At 40.1% G+C, this 15,205-nt stretch overlaps 1 protein-coding gene across 4 annotated transcripts in view; it reads right to left on the reverse strand.

The window, feature by feature from the left end:
- LOC122824995 (bromo adjacent homology domain-containing 1 protein-like) overlaps positions 1 to 15,205 on the reverse strand; it is a 41,814-nt gene that overhangs the window by 23,037 nt on the left and 3,572 nt on the right. Inside the window, exon 1 of one of the 4 annotated variants that reach the window (XM_044106011.1) lies at positions 2,183 to 2,697. The exons of 2 other annotated variants lie outside the window; for them this stretch is intronic. The gene's annotated coding sequence lies outside the window, so the exon portion shown is untranslated. Of the gene's footprint in view, positions 1 to 1,617; positions 1,677 to 2,182; positions 2,698 to 15,205 lie in introns of those variants that run through there. One more of the 4 variants, XM_044106010.1, reaches the window with a different exon arrangement.

The raw sequence follows: 15,205 nt of genomic DNA on the forward strand, positions 1-15,205 counted from the left end.
CAAAATAGTTTTCCAAGTTTAAACCTCCAATCATCAGATAAGACACAGCCTAACAGACAGGTTAGGCATTATTATAAATATTTTTTTTACACTTAATAATTATGCACTACGTTTTATTTATTTATCCTATATAAAATAAATCAAAGTCTGTGGTTTTGTTGGGACAAAACGTTAAAACATTCGAAGTGCACGATGACCTCTCACAGTGCAGTATTCCTGAAATCCCCGTACTCTAACATTATTCAATATAATCTCACAAAAGTAAAATTACTGGTAGTAGTGAATAAGGCCCCAAGATTTTATTTTTAGTTTAAATTCCTGAAACTACAATAAGCAACTTTCAAGAGCAGAATACCATCACGGGTTCACAGACAAGGTTAAAAACACAGCAATAAATTCCTTCTGACAGAGCTGCTTCCTACCGTGCATCATGGGTCTTGTAGTTTTTTTTTAATGGCATAACAACACCGGACTTCTGTTTCCATAAATACAAAGCAGAGAGCAAATTAAGGCTGGCAGTGTGTTTCTCACAGTAAACAATGAAAGAAGAAAGATAGACCAAATGTACTTTAAAGTGTGATATGGAAAATCTGACATTTCAATGCCTAAAATTGAAATTGGTAAATGTATTTTGATATTTTAATCCTGTCCTACTACCAGACATGCTACTCAAGTCCATCATTTTAAAAGCAAATATGAGTTTTAGGCGCTCTGTATTACATTTCTTTTCTTCCTATACTGTGCATGACCGTTGTTCTGTCGGGGATTGCTTGGTATCGCCCCACCGTGGTTGATGCGGTGCAAGAAAAGCAGAGACGAAGGAAGAGAAGCCTGCTCACACTCACGCCTGTGCCCGAATCAAATCAAGAGTCCCCGGTCGAGCCCCAGCCTGATTTATGTCTTTGGAGTGGAAATCAGAAACCAAAAGAGTTCAGAGGGACCCAATGCCAGACCAAGAGATCTAGCAGATTCCTCCCAGCTGGTATGCAGGTTCAAACCTTAAAAAGCCTCAGTCTTGTGAGGTAGCAACACCTAAGAGCCCGCATTTTAAATGGTAGCCAGTAAATTTCAGTCTAACTTAACAGCTTTCCCAGTGTGAGGCAGGTGAAGCTAAGCTTAAAGAGAGGCTAATGAAGGAATAGGTTAAAGGTTTGGAATGTGGTGAAGGAGCCTGGATAGATCAGCGTTGGGTTGAGTTCAGAAACTTTCCGGGAGCTCCTAATCGTGACTTTTGTTCTTCCTGGGATGCAAATATGACAAGGCAAAGAGATCCTTTCTTAAAAATAGGAAGGACAAGAGGACATGACATTCACAGTCAGATGTTTGTGGGGCACCTCATATTACTCATCATCAGCCCATACTGGAATTGATTTTTGTGTTTACAAGAAATTTGGTTCTGATTAAATCCTTCTTCAACCTCTTATTAAAATTTTTTTGTGGACATTTATTGTGAGAGAGAAAAATCACTTTTCCGTTTAATTAAAGAAGAAAAACCGCGCGATGAGCCACCAAATATTCAGAATAGTTCGCACGACTCGAACAATAACCATAAAACAGTTGGTGGCTATCACACCACCCTCATCATCACCCAGTATTACACCTGCAATTAAACCTCACCTACTCGGTTCTGCCTGGAAGTTTCAGGCTTTCATGTGGGAGCCACGTCAAACACCCGCAACGCACGCATCAAAAATAAATAGCAGCCCAGGTGAGGTTGCTGAGAGCTTCTTTCTTCACATTTTCCGTGCCAGGCGAGCTGAACCCGAGCCGCCGCCGCCGCGCTGGCTGGCTGGCTGGCTGGCTGGCACACGACGACCGAGCCTGATCCAAGAGGAGGCAAGAACCTGAAACATTAGGTCACCGCTCCTGTTTTCTCCGGGACTGTCTCTGCAGCATTGATCCGGATTGGGCTACCGACACACGTTTGTGTTTAGATTGTAGAAATTATGCAGACGCACAGGCCCAGTAATACAGCAGGATGGAGAGTACAGTACAGCCTGACATAGCTGCCCATCTGAAGTAGCCAGCCAGGCTCTAAATACGGGTTAGAGAGAGGACGGTGGGGTGGTGGTGGTGGTGGGGAGGGGGAGGAGAGCGCTTTACCCAAACACACACAAACTAAAGGGCAGTCACCCCTCTCCTGGTCACACACTTAGTATTGTTCGGGTTGAGTATTACTCACACGGCGGATGGTGCGGTCGCGGTCCTGGCGGAGCTCGGCAGCGGCAGCCCCGTGTGTCGCTTCTGCTGCACGAAGCGGAAGAATGGGCTCCGCTCCTCTCCGCTCCTGGTGGTCGGAGCAACTTCAAACATCCAGACAGCGACGCGATACAGCGAGGTGTGTTAACTCCTTCCCTTTCCTCCTCCTTTTTAACAAGGCAGAGGAGGAGAGTGGGGGGATAGTGGAGGTAAGCGTCGAGCGAATCCGCAGGGAAGGAGGGAGGCGAGGCGGGGAGGTGGAGGTGGAGGGAGTCGGGACTGGTGCGGCGGCGGAGCTCCGCAAACTGGGAGAGCTGGGGAGGAGTGAAGCGGAGAGGACGGTCGGTGGCGCTGCCTGCGAGATCTTTTCTCTCTCTCCCTCCTTCCCGTTTGTGTGTGTGAGTGTTTGCTCTTCCTGGTTGGGCTTCCACAGAATGGCAGAAACTTAATCTAAAGGCAACCGCGCCAGCACGGACCGGCCTGGCTTTACAGACCCAACAGCTGTTCCAGGGTCAGGAGGTGCGGGGCGACCGGGAACTAAATATGTGCGGGTTTCTCGGTTCTTCTCCGCGATAGCGCTGCGCTACATGATGGGAAGATTGGTGTCAGGCCGTTCCCCCCCAACAACTACACAAAGCCTCACCCATCATTTCGTCGCGACCCAACCACTGAGAGTCAACCACCAGTGTTGAAAACACGTCCAGAAAAAACACATTTAGTTAACAGTGTCACATGTGGTGGATATATGAAAGATTTAAAGGCGCCTGGTGTCTCAAAGTGTAAAACCCCGCACAATGCTATTTTACTGTAAGCGTTAATAAAGATCAATCGACAATAAGCTGGCATCGAAAACAAAACCCCACGACTAAATGTCCAAACTAGACGAGTTTCTGCAAAAAGAAATTTGAAGACTACTGTGTTGATGTAGTGAAACTCAAGAGTTCTTTCTTTCCACACTTTTACTAACACGTCTTGCGCTGCAAGAATTATCACAAGAGCTGCAACCCCTTCCAGCTCCAAGTAAGAAAGAAAACAAAATGTGATGCAGCTTCTTTGATGGCAATGTCGTTTGAAATCCAACCAAAAAAGAAGAAGAAGAGGGAATTGCAAGATCATCCCCATTATTGCGTCTAAGCATATGTGTCTAACCCTTATCCAATTATCATTCAAATAAAAAAAAAAGGCACATCAAAGAAAGTTCAGCTGTTTGATGTGTTTATAGCCCAAGAATGAAGACATTTAGTAGTTTTGATGCACTTAGTGGATAGAAAATAAAATCTGATTTTAGTGTTTTACCTCCCAGTTGGAAGCAGAACAGGGGAAATTTTCAGAATAAGATCTTTGCTAAACTGAATGGAGCATCTGTTTGTTCCAGAATTTAACCAATGGAAACTGCATTGCTGTTCTAAGAAAATAGCCATAAATAATAATAATTACAGGAGCTATGAATTCTTCTTTGCTTCAAAGAAGCCATTATTTCATAGAGTTTTCCAGGCTTTCCATTAGATTCTCTATTTAGTTTTGTACTTTTTCCGTTGAAATACTTTTAGTTACTTAGTGACAATCAGAACATCATGACGTTATGCAGTTTTCGTTAAATTTCCTCAACTTCCTCACACAAACTAAACAGACTACAATTTTTTCGGACTTTTTCCTGTTTTATAAGAAATTCTCCAACAGCCGTCGTTCTTCAAAACAATTCCCGTCTTCTCCTCCACATGTTAACCTTACACCAACTGTACACACAAAATGTTCAAAAATGTTGGACGTTTCTCCAGCAAGCAATTTAAAATAAATTTTTTCATTAAATTTGTTTTGTGCGGACCCAAAATTGTAAATGCTTTGCATAAAGTCTCTTTTTTGGGGGGGACGGAGGGCTCGGATCATTAATTGGCCTGTTTTAAATGACTTAAAAACTGAAAGAACATCTGTAAAATCCAAGACATGAAAAGCTATGAAAGATATTCAAAACCTTTGGAGAGGTGGAACAATGATGGATTACTATTTTAAATTTGTGGCACTTTGGAAGTTTAGAAATTAGGAGAACCATACGCACTATTGATGAAACGGTAGAATGTTACCGTCTAAAACATTCGTTAGAATCTCAGCCGATATCTTTACATCTGTGTTCAAAAATAATGCTGTGAGATTTGCTTGTTTTTATTCTGCCAGACTTCCTCTTCTGTTATTCAAATTCATATTCAAAAACATTCAAATGTGCACAATACAAATAAAAGTTGTGACGTAAAATTCACGCACGTTCCATATAAAGTGAGCCTTAACGAAAGGCTTTCAGTTTTACTCATTAAAATGTTGTAGTTTGAACAGTTTTCATGAAATTATGTCACTTTCACTTAGGTTTTTAGTCAATGTAAAACTTTATGAGTTTAAGAAAAACAAGTTAGTTACTGAAAATTACCATTTGTACAACAGTAAGAGAGTTTTTCTGCTTGACTGTCAATATGGATGAAAAGTTTTATTTGTTGATGCAAAGGCAAACATTTATGGATTATTAATTTTAAAAAATGTGAAAAAGTTAAATAAAATGTTAATAATGATAAAAGATGCATTCATTTTTAAGGGTTCAGATAATGGCTGCACCAGAATAGAAATGGAGCAGATGTATGCTTTCTTTCCCCACAGTGGTGAAATCATGTAGCTATTTAAAAAGAGAATACTCAAACTAAAAGTATCGTGCAGCCGATTTGGTTAATTTAGAGAAGAGAAATGGACATTTCGGTGGATAATAATCAACAACAGACCCTTTACAAGAAGTGAGGGAACTTTGCAAACAGCTGAGATGTGCAAATAACAGCAGAGTTATGAAGACCCTTTGAGTTTTGTTCTTACAGCTGCTGGCAGGAAGGATCTGTGGTAATGTTCCTTTGTGCACCTAGGATGCAGTTATTTCTGAACATATTTCCGCATATTTTTAAATACACTTACAATGTTACTCCAGTAAAAGATGAATTTATTTTACACATATTTATCTTGACTGCCAAAAATGCGCTTTAGAGACCGAGTGGCACTAATCTTTATTGAATCGTCACACCAAGTCTTAAATGTAACCCCGTAAAACATACAGCCATTGATTATATTCCATCCAGCCTGTATGTTGTTTCTGTTTTATCTTTCACTCCTGCCACAGGTGCTGAAAAAGCCGTTCTTTTTTTTTTTTTTGTCCTTTTGGTAAAGTGTTATGTAATCTGAAAGAATCAGACCCTGCCATCAATGAAACGGCCACTTTGCCACTTTATGCCGACACCAGACCTCTTTCAAGACTAGAAATGGAAAACATTGTGATGAAAAATCAGACACGCTGAAGGGGCCGTGCTGCATACGCACGCAGCATGAACCTGAACGTATTCAGACTGAATCAATTCAAACTCGATTCACGAGGTGTAGGCTGAGCTCTTAGTGCTGTGGGGGGAAGCAGTCTGAATGATTCTGTCATTGTGCAGCATCAACGAACCAATATGTCAAATTCTTTACAGGAGCTGATCTAATCAGGCGTTTTATAACATATAAATAGATAAAAACAAAAGTGGCACAGTGGTTTGGGGGCCAGCGTGTTGCCTCGAAGCAAGTAGGTCTCTGAACAGGAACGTTTTAAGATACGGTGATGTGAAACAGAGTTTGTGACAAATTTCTTCCGTCTTTGCTTTTTTTTGTTTTGTTTGTTTTGTTGTTTCTTTTTTCACGCACACTTTTATTTTGTTTCAGAGCATTTAACTAACTTTACAATTAGACAACAATAAAAAAAAAAAGTAACTTTATTTCACTGTGGAGAAATTTGCACCCAAATCTGGACTTGGACTAGGTCACTCCAAAACCTTTGGACCGTTTTTGTTTTTTGGTCGGACACGTTTAGCCATTCATTTGTGGACTTGCTATGCAACGCAAGTGTTCTTGAGCATAAAGTCAAAAACTGGCAGGTATAAACCAGATCTTATTTTGGTGAATGTGAAATGAAGGTCTTGTTTTTGGACTTTAGACTCTCCTGGAAGCACTTTTTGTCCTGTCTCTTCGGCTAACTGATCAAGGATTATTGCTGGTCTTAACGAAGGCAGAGGAGGATGCATTGTCAGTGCATTCTTCCCTGGAGTAAATCTGGACCCGTCTCTAATGAGGAGGTTCCCCACGGTTTCATGTTTTCTCCACTTGTGGATAATGATTCTCTCTGAGTTCTGCTGGACTCCCAAAGCCTTAGATGTGACTTTTCCAAACTGAAAGATGCCAAAGACCTTGTTTCATCTGTTTTGTTGTTGTTGTTGTTGTTGTTTTTTTAGACCAGGGCCTTGTGTGCTGCTTTTTGAGATGTTTTATCCTTCGTCATGTTATAAGACCGATTCTTTTTAAAGAGTTTCTTGACTCTACGTGTCTGACTGATTATAGAGTTGGATTTGGACTCAGTTTTCCAAAAGCCTGCCATTAATTGTCGTCAAATATCTGACTTAAAGATATTTGATATTTTTTTCCATTTAATGTCTGTAATCACCATTTGAAAAACAACTTTATCTATTCTCATCAACTAACTCCGTGAATACTTTTTCTGAGATCTAAATATAAAGAAAGCAATGCAAAAAAGTAAGCTGTAACACATCTCCAGTACGTCTGAGCTGTGAAAGAGGTTTTCTTTCACAAACACAAAACAAAAACTACCTAAAGGCTAAGGCTAACTTCTTTAGCAGGGCTGCCAAGAGTGTTAGCAAGTACTGTAAACCTGTAAACCTGGAGTCCCAATCTGGGCGCCGGCGCTACAGCAAACACAAATCTTATCAGCGTATCTGTTAGAGGTGATTTCTCATTTCATCCACACGTTCTTGTTATCAATTTTAGAGAGTTCATAAGGAAACATTAGAGTCAGTAAATGTTTAAAACGCTGAGCGCTTGTAGGCTGCGGCCTCAGTGGAAATTAAAATGAACACCAGAATGTTGCGCTTCCATTAAGGCTGACTGAAACGGTCTATGTGGACTCATGAGTCATGTGATTGAAGCTGAAGCTTTTCTGCAGACGATAGTGATTGTTGATGTTAGTTATTGATGACAGAGCTGTTGAAAACATTTTAAATGCCATGGTTTTATATTAATTGTGTTCGTAGGCTTCTCTTTTCTTCCAACATCAAAACACATGGAGATGTTTTCCGATTTCTCAGACTATTTTGGTTTATGCTGTTCAATAATAATGCATCTGTCTTGTCATAGTTTGTATTCACAATAGTGTCAACTCCGTCTCGCTCCCTGTCTCTCCCCTTTGTTTCACAGAAATACACCTATCTCAGAACCCAAACACACACCTCATTTCATAGTCGCTCTCCCACACAGAAACATTTCATTCACCTCACAATCAGATGCACACACACATGCACAGTTGATTTGTTTAGCCTGAGTTGAAATAGTACATTTGCTATAAACTTCTCAAGGACACGAGTACTGTATTGTGCTTCATTTCATTCCTCACCAAAGAGTAAATAGAGTCTATTAAATTTTTTATTGACTTGATCTGTGACACTGGCTTATTTGGAGAAGGAAACGAAATTATCACTGTGGAATTGTAGTTATTTTTCCGGCTGTTCATTTGAGTGCTTGTATTAGACTAGGCGGTGAAATTTATAGGCACATCAGCCCCACCAAGAATTTTCTTTTTTTTTTTCCCCCCCACCAGCCGCCACTAGCTGAACAAAACGCTGAAACTATGGAAACTGGAACATTTTCCACAATTTTCAGCAGAACTTTGTAAGCAATCTCTGTCTGTGTATCTCTACTCATCCACCGGGTAAATATAGAAATGCCCAAATGCCTCAGAAAACGAACCAAAACAAGCCAAATAGGAATGTTGACTGTTTTTTTGTCCAGCTGTACTTGAAAGGCTAAATAACTGTTTTAACACCGAGAGAGAAATCCTGAATGATAGGATTCCGACTCGCTCGGTGTGTGGAGAAATTGTTATTGCACTACGTGTTTGCTGAACGGTGTTACCAAACAAAACTGTATCTAAAAATTTTTTAAAAAGACAAGAGATAACCATCCACTCGTTAAAAGAGCAGCTTATTTAGCGGCGGACTCGCACAATACTGAACTGGATGTCCGGCTTTGCCAGCCAAAACGCTTCATTGCCTTTTCATTACGACAGACACCGTCAATTTGTGTCTGGACGCCGTCTTCCGCCCAGATACCGAGCGAGCCGGAATCCTATCATTAGAGGACTATTACACCCTGTCCCATGCTGTAACGTTTTCGAACTGTGCTGCATCAGGAGGAAATAGCATCCAATCAACCCCCATCCTCAACCTCCTCAGCCCACAGGTGAATCCATTCTTTTCTTCCTTTAACTGCCACATGTCAAAGACGCTCCTGTCTTCCACAAGCCCGGAAAGATGCTGCCGAAACTGGCTCGAACTTGGAGTCGTGTATTCGAAGGGTTATTAATAACAAGAGGTTATAAAAGAGCAGATAATTCACATTCACATTTTTTTGTACAGCTCAGTCTGTTTTTAATTATCAAGTCCACAGAGATGACACTCAGGGCTCCTTCTGCTGCAACAACTGATATTTAGAGGGTTAGAAATAGCTATTGGTTATGTTTTATTAGGACTGTAATGGTGTTGTCACTGCAGGCAGCGACTGTCACAAGGGAGCAGCAGCTTGCTACAGATGGGAAAAAATGGTCTTCTAACAAGAAGAGGACACTGTGAAAAGGTCAGCATGACAACACATTTTCTCTAATAAATTAGAAGCCCGAACTGAAGCAAACATGATCAAACGAAACCAAACTACAATAGTTAGACGCGCGCCCCCGGTGACCAGAGTAAAAAGGTCTGTGTTTTGGTCCCTGCCACTGAAGAATCCAGCTCTTTTTTTCTTCTGAGCTGTTTTTGAGGAAAATATGTCCAATGAAGCAACAGTAACACTTCTACCAAAAATAAAATACCTGTGGAGGACCCGTGAGTAAAATTACAAACGTTTGAATATTTCACAAAATGCTACTCGTTTTCTCCTTCTGTCCTTTATGGACTAATGCAGGTATAACAACCTAATATCTGGCTAATTAGTCAGGCTATCTGCTGGGGTAGCCGGCCTATAATGAAACTTTCCTACACTGTGGTAATAAAACAGGATTAGCTTAATAGGAGAGAATTGATTTTTCTTAAAACTTTGGAAGTACCTCAGTACCAGTAATCAGCTTCATCAAATTACCGATGAAGAACATGCTAACTACAGCGAATACTTTCCCTAGAAGAATACTAGCTTAGCTTTTCTGTTGCCGTCATTCACAACTTTCTCTAACTCGTTCACTTTTTCTGAAAAAGTCTAAATTTGCATGTGTTAAATAAAATCTGAATAAAAAGAATTAAAAAAATGCATCTTGGTGTTACAGATTATGCACTCAGGTGTTTTTTTTTTTTTTTTAAAGTCTGCTGAAATACAGCCACTGCACCTTTTTAGAGCTACTGATTAAACAGAGTGGTGCAGGATGTTTCATACAGACATGATAGATTTTGCAAGGAGCAGTCAGTTCAAAGCTAAGAGTATTACTTTAGTCTGTCACTGACTCTGATTAACATATTTCCCACCAGTCAGAGCAGCTAATAGAGACAAAGTACGCCACGCTCCCAACAGCTGCTCAGCCTCCATAGACATATGCTTTCGTCAAATCCCTTTTCCTAAAAATCTGCTCGGAAAAAATGTTTTTAAATAAAACTCTTCGTCTGAGTGCTTGATTATTTGACAATGGCTCATTTAAAACCTGAACTACCATTTCGTATCACAGATTACTCAGAATGGCGTTTGACGAAACAGAATCAAAACGCAGACGTCTACTTTGAGTCCTGGGTCTTCCTAATTCTCCACTTGGTGGCATGAAATACACAAATCAGAGTCCAATTTTATAGATTACAGAGAGTATACTATAAGAGGAATAGGTGTCTCCCCCCTCCCCCATGGAGAGCATCTAGCGAGACCTTCGAGTCTTCCCCCGGGATGCCTCAAAGGTCTAAGAGAGAGATCTCTGGGCCGACAGACTCAGTTTAACCTCACCTACAGATCTGAACCTCATCACAGGCGTGACAGAGCCAGAAGCCCCCCAGACCTGGCAGGGCAATGAACATAACTTCAGCTATCAGAGCAGAGCTTTAATACTAGAGAGGCCGCAGGAGGTTAATTACAAAATTACAGCTAAAACACAGTATCGTCCCTGTTAAGAACATGACCGAGAGGCCAGCTGCCAACACTCGCAAGGTAAAAACAAGAACTGCAAAAGAGGGCTTGACAGATGAAATCAGATTTACTTAATGAGCACAAGGGCAAATTCTCAATGAAATCAGGCAACCGTGACAGTAATCTTGGTCCTCATCAAGAGGTGTGTGTGTGTGTACAGAGCTGCTCAAACACCAGCAAATAGTTGAAAGAAAATATAAAAGTGGTGTATGAAATATCTGACAGGTACTGAAGAAACCTTAATGTAAAGTTATTTAAACATAGCTATATCCTTGAAGCAAAAACCTTGGTGGGTGTGGATGGTAGCAATAGATTTCACTGAAAGAAAGTCAAGAGAAAGTCAAAAGATTCTGCTTCAAACGCATCCTCAAAAATGATTCCAGACCATATTTTGTTGGGAACAGTTTCTCCACATGACTGCTTAATAAAAAATGTAAAAAATGACACTTGGTCCAGTTTCATCATTCTGAACTAGAGCCCACAAAAAAACCCTACAGGGGTAAAAACAAAAATCCCAAAAAACCCAGCTATGTACCGAGACATCCTGGATGAAAACCTGCTCCGGAGCGCTCTTGTCCTCAGATTGGCGCAACGATTCAATGACCCAACACATGGACCAGATCTTAAAGGACTGACTCCAGAACCACTCTGTGAATATCCAGAGCCAGAGTCCAGCTTTGAATCTGATTGTACATCTCTGGAGAGATCCAACAACAGTTGCACAGACATTTCCCGTCCAACCTGATGGAGGATGAGAAACACTGAGGAAGAGTGGGCGAAGTGAGCCAAGCTTGCAACATCACGGTCAAAAAAAAAGAAGCTGAGGCTGTAATCTCTTTTTCCCCCCACATTGTCCTGAGTGTGACGAATAGGATGTGTGTAGAGTTTTGAGGAAACAGATTAATTTGACTAAATTTGATTTAGAATAAGGCTCCAACATAAAATATGGAAAAAGTGAAGCGCAGTAAATACTTTCCAGATGCATTGTGTCTTAGTAAAATCTGAACTATAAATGGAAGTGATGGTGTTTTACTGAAAATTTCCCCTTCCCAAACACAAAGGCTTAGATTTTTAATTTAAGAGCAGTCTGTGTTTTCTGTGTCAAATATTCTATTGCTCACAATCTAAATGTCCCTCGCAGTCTAAAACATCCTTCTAGCTTACAAATATGCTCTACTTTTCATCAAAGCTTTCTTCCACTTTGGTTTTTTCTTTTTTCTTGTTGGACTCAAACTTCCTGCCTCTCCAACTTAAATCTGCTCACTCAAGTCTATCATCTGCTCACTAATTCCTTTTTGCTCAAATAAGGATGGAAAGGCTAACTCTGCCTAGTAATAGTCACAGCAAATTACTGCCTTCTTTAGGGTGCGTTTGTTTTATTTAATCCAGGTGATGGCAAACAAATAAAGTCCAACCATGAGAACTGCTGACTGACAACAGCCCCACATTGTAAACCTTTTTTTATTATTATTTGGATTTTTAGTTGTCGTAGCTGCCATTAGAGGGCGGTGTAAATCTGACTCATGGCAGCGACGACAACGACAGAGAAGAAGTGGCCTTGGGTTGATGAAACCAAGTCAGTTGATGGTTTCTCTACGGAAGAGGATTAGGGCCACCGAAAAAAAATAATAATCTGACTTTAAAGTCAGAATTCTGAGATTAAAGTCAGAATTCTGAGATTCTGACTTTAAAGTCAGAATTCTTTTTTTTGTTTGTTTTTCTGGTGGCCCTAATCCTCTTCCGTCGTTTCTCTGCACAAGGCAGGTTTGGAGAAAAATTAAGAGATTTAAGGAGGGAAATAAGAGACATCTGCAATTGCAGTCAACGAATGTTGCATTGAAAATGTAAGCTCTTTGTGTAAAACCCTTATATTAGAAAGTTGTGATATTATCGGCTCTCTTCCAATGGCTGTTTGAGCTTCTACATCTATCGAAACATTATACTCCAAAGAACACAGAAGCCATTTTCTTTCATATGTTTCATATCTTTCGTATTTTTAGAACTATAAGCCGCTAGTTTTTTCTCCACGCATTGAACGATGCGGCTTATCTGTGGATTTTTTCTTCAACCACCAGGGGGCTCTTTAGCAGGAAGTGAGTCATTGGAAGTCAAAATTGGAAACCAAAGAAGAAAACACAAATTTTCATTTAGAACAAGCACATGCTAGCAGCAGGCACGACGGAGAAATGCTTTCAAACTCAAACCCCCTCATCATGGAAACAACACAAAGAAGTTCATATGATGCAGCTTTTAAGTTGAAGGCTGTCAATCTGGCAGTTCAGGAAGGAAACAGAGCCGCTGCACGTAAACTTGGCGTGAACGAATCCATGGTTAACGCGGTTAATGTGTTTTGAGGCAGTTCACCAAAATCCCGGACGATTTTGAAATTCCCTCCGGACATTTTTTTAGGTCTGAAAAGTAGGACATGTCCGGGAAAAAGAGGACGTCTGGTCACCCTAACTCTACATCTCTCAACCACCTAGTACGGACAAAAATGTGGACAACTGCCAAATCCAAACTATCATTGAGGTTTATAAATGTATACACAAATCTGGGGGAAACGAAATGAAAATAAACCCATGTTAAATACCTTCAACGTAATAAGTCAGAATCGACTGTAATTGCACTATTTTGTATTTTATTTGAGCTTTGAATTTGTGTGTTGCCAGATTGTCTTTATGGCTCACTCATTAGTCCAGTACAGCTATTAAGTGGCAGGTCTAGGTGTGAGTCATTAGAGGACTTCCACATTAAATTTTACGACACTTATGACAGCTCAGTAAAATGGGTTGCGGTCTGTTGGCTCAAAGTGAAAATTTGGTAAAGATTTACATGTGGTTAAAAAAAAAAAGCCAGCAAGCAAGCAATACCTCTGAAAGATTAATGTTCAACTACAACAAAGATGTGTGACTCAGTGCAACGCAAACCTGTTTCATATTTTCATATCGGCTCTGAAAACTACATTTTGAAAAAAAAAATAAAGGGCTTACAAGTCATGCTAAAAAGAGCTGAAACCCTTCAGATTCAAGGGTTTTAATACCAGGACAACTCACACAAAGCAAAGGATACCCTGTCATTATTTATTAAACAAAAACAAAGCCAAAAAGAAAAGCCATGCTAGCCACCTATAGCAGCAATGACTTAAGTAAGTGGATTTCTGTCCAGAAAACCACATATTTAAGATAATTTTTCCAAATTGTTGTGGAGGAGTTTGGACCCACTCTTTGTTGTGGAGGAGTTTGGACCCACTCTTGTTTGTGCACAGCTTACTTACGATCCCACTCCAGGATTTCAATTGGGTTAAGGCTGTTATGCTTGAATTAACTATCCAGCTGCATGGCCAAAGTTCAGCTGTCACACAGATGGCTTTGCAGGTGGCATTAGGAAACTTAAATCTATCCATCCTGGCATTGCATGACATAGGTATGCCATGATGCCGCTGACCAGGTGATCAGTACCTTAACAAAACTCATGTGTTTATCAAATTCCCCACTCCTGATGACTGACCATTTAATTATTAACTAACTGCTGCTGTTCATTTGAAACCCCAATGAAAGTAGTTAGAGTGTACATAGTTTTTCCAAACACATTTTTTTTTACATTTTGGCTCATTTTCTTTGTTTATTAAATGACATTGTGGAATCTGATTTGAGAAACAAAAAAATTCCAGATAAATTTAATTTACAACTGAGTCCGACAAGGAGTAGGGAGGGAGAGCATTTTTAATATAGCCACCAACTTTATTGTATTTCACTGGATTTTTTTGGTATACAAACACAATGTAGCGCATTGACGGATATTCATGCACTCCATCAATCTGGAATTTATGGAAGAGTTTTAGAAAAATTAGAGAAAGAAAGCCATATGAGGTCCAAGAAGGTGATCTGATCAGATAAGACCAAAAATATTCCTGGTTTAGTGGAAACTAACGCTACACATCACCCAAAATACAGGATCACCATGGTGAAAGATGCTCTTGATGTAGATACAGGAAGCTGCTGGTCAAAGTGGATGAGAAGATTGATAGAGCTAAACCAGGGTTTACCGGTCACATGATTAAGGTGTTTTGACCCAGGGTGACATGTAAAATGTGGGACACTGGTGCTTAAGGGCCGACTGTGGACTGAACATAAGTTACCCCTGGATAATCAACCTGCTAGTGTTCAACAGAACAAGAAACAAATGAAAGCACTGGCCCAGTCAAACCAAAATCCAAAATAGAAGAAAAGTGACAAAACCTGAAAAGTGTATTTCACAGATGCTCTCCATCAAATCTGATTGATTGCGAAGATTGAACTGGAAAAATTGCAGTTGCTAAAAGTTAGAAGAGGTCTACTTCATATCATATCCTCTCAGAAGAGGGAGGATATGAGTATGATGCACAATTCATGAATAAAGTGGTAGATATCAGCTCTTCATGGTTTATCAAACGATCAACATCGCGAAATAAGGATGATGCCAAGGTTCTCTTGTTAGCCCCACCAAAAGAAATAATCCTTTTCTATTAAACCTCTCTAAGGTCTTAATTTAAAAACAGCTAGAGGGCAGCAAAATATTAATTATACATAATTTTAACAATTGGGGGGGAAAAAAAGAGCAAATTTCCTTTACAAGTCCAACCCTTTTCTGAACGGACCACAAAATCCACCTCAAGCACCTTTCTCTAGCCACTATTATAGCTAAAAGTGCCACAAATCCTCAGAAATGTCAAATTTCATTGATAGTACCCATAAAATTTTATTCCTTTAGTACGTTTTGCCAACTCTTTTGAGGTTAAAACAAAAAGTCT

The sequence above is a fragment of the Gambusia affinis genome, linkage group LG22 (assembly GCF_019740435.1).
Source record: "Gambusia affinis linkage group LG22, SWU_Gaff_1.0, whole genome shotgun sequence".
Lineage (NCBI taxonomy): Eukaryota > Metazoa > Chordata > Actinopteri > Cyprinodontiformes > Poeciliidae > Gambusia > Gambusia affinis.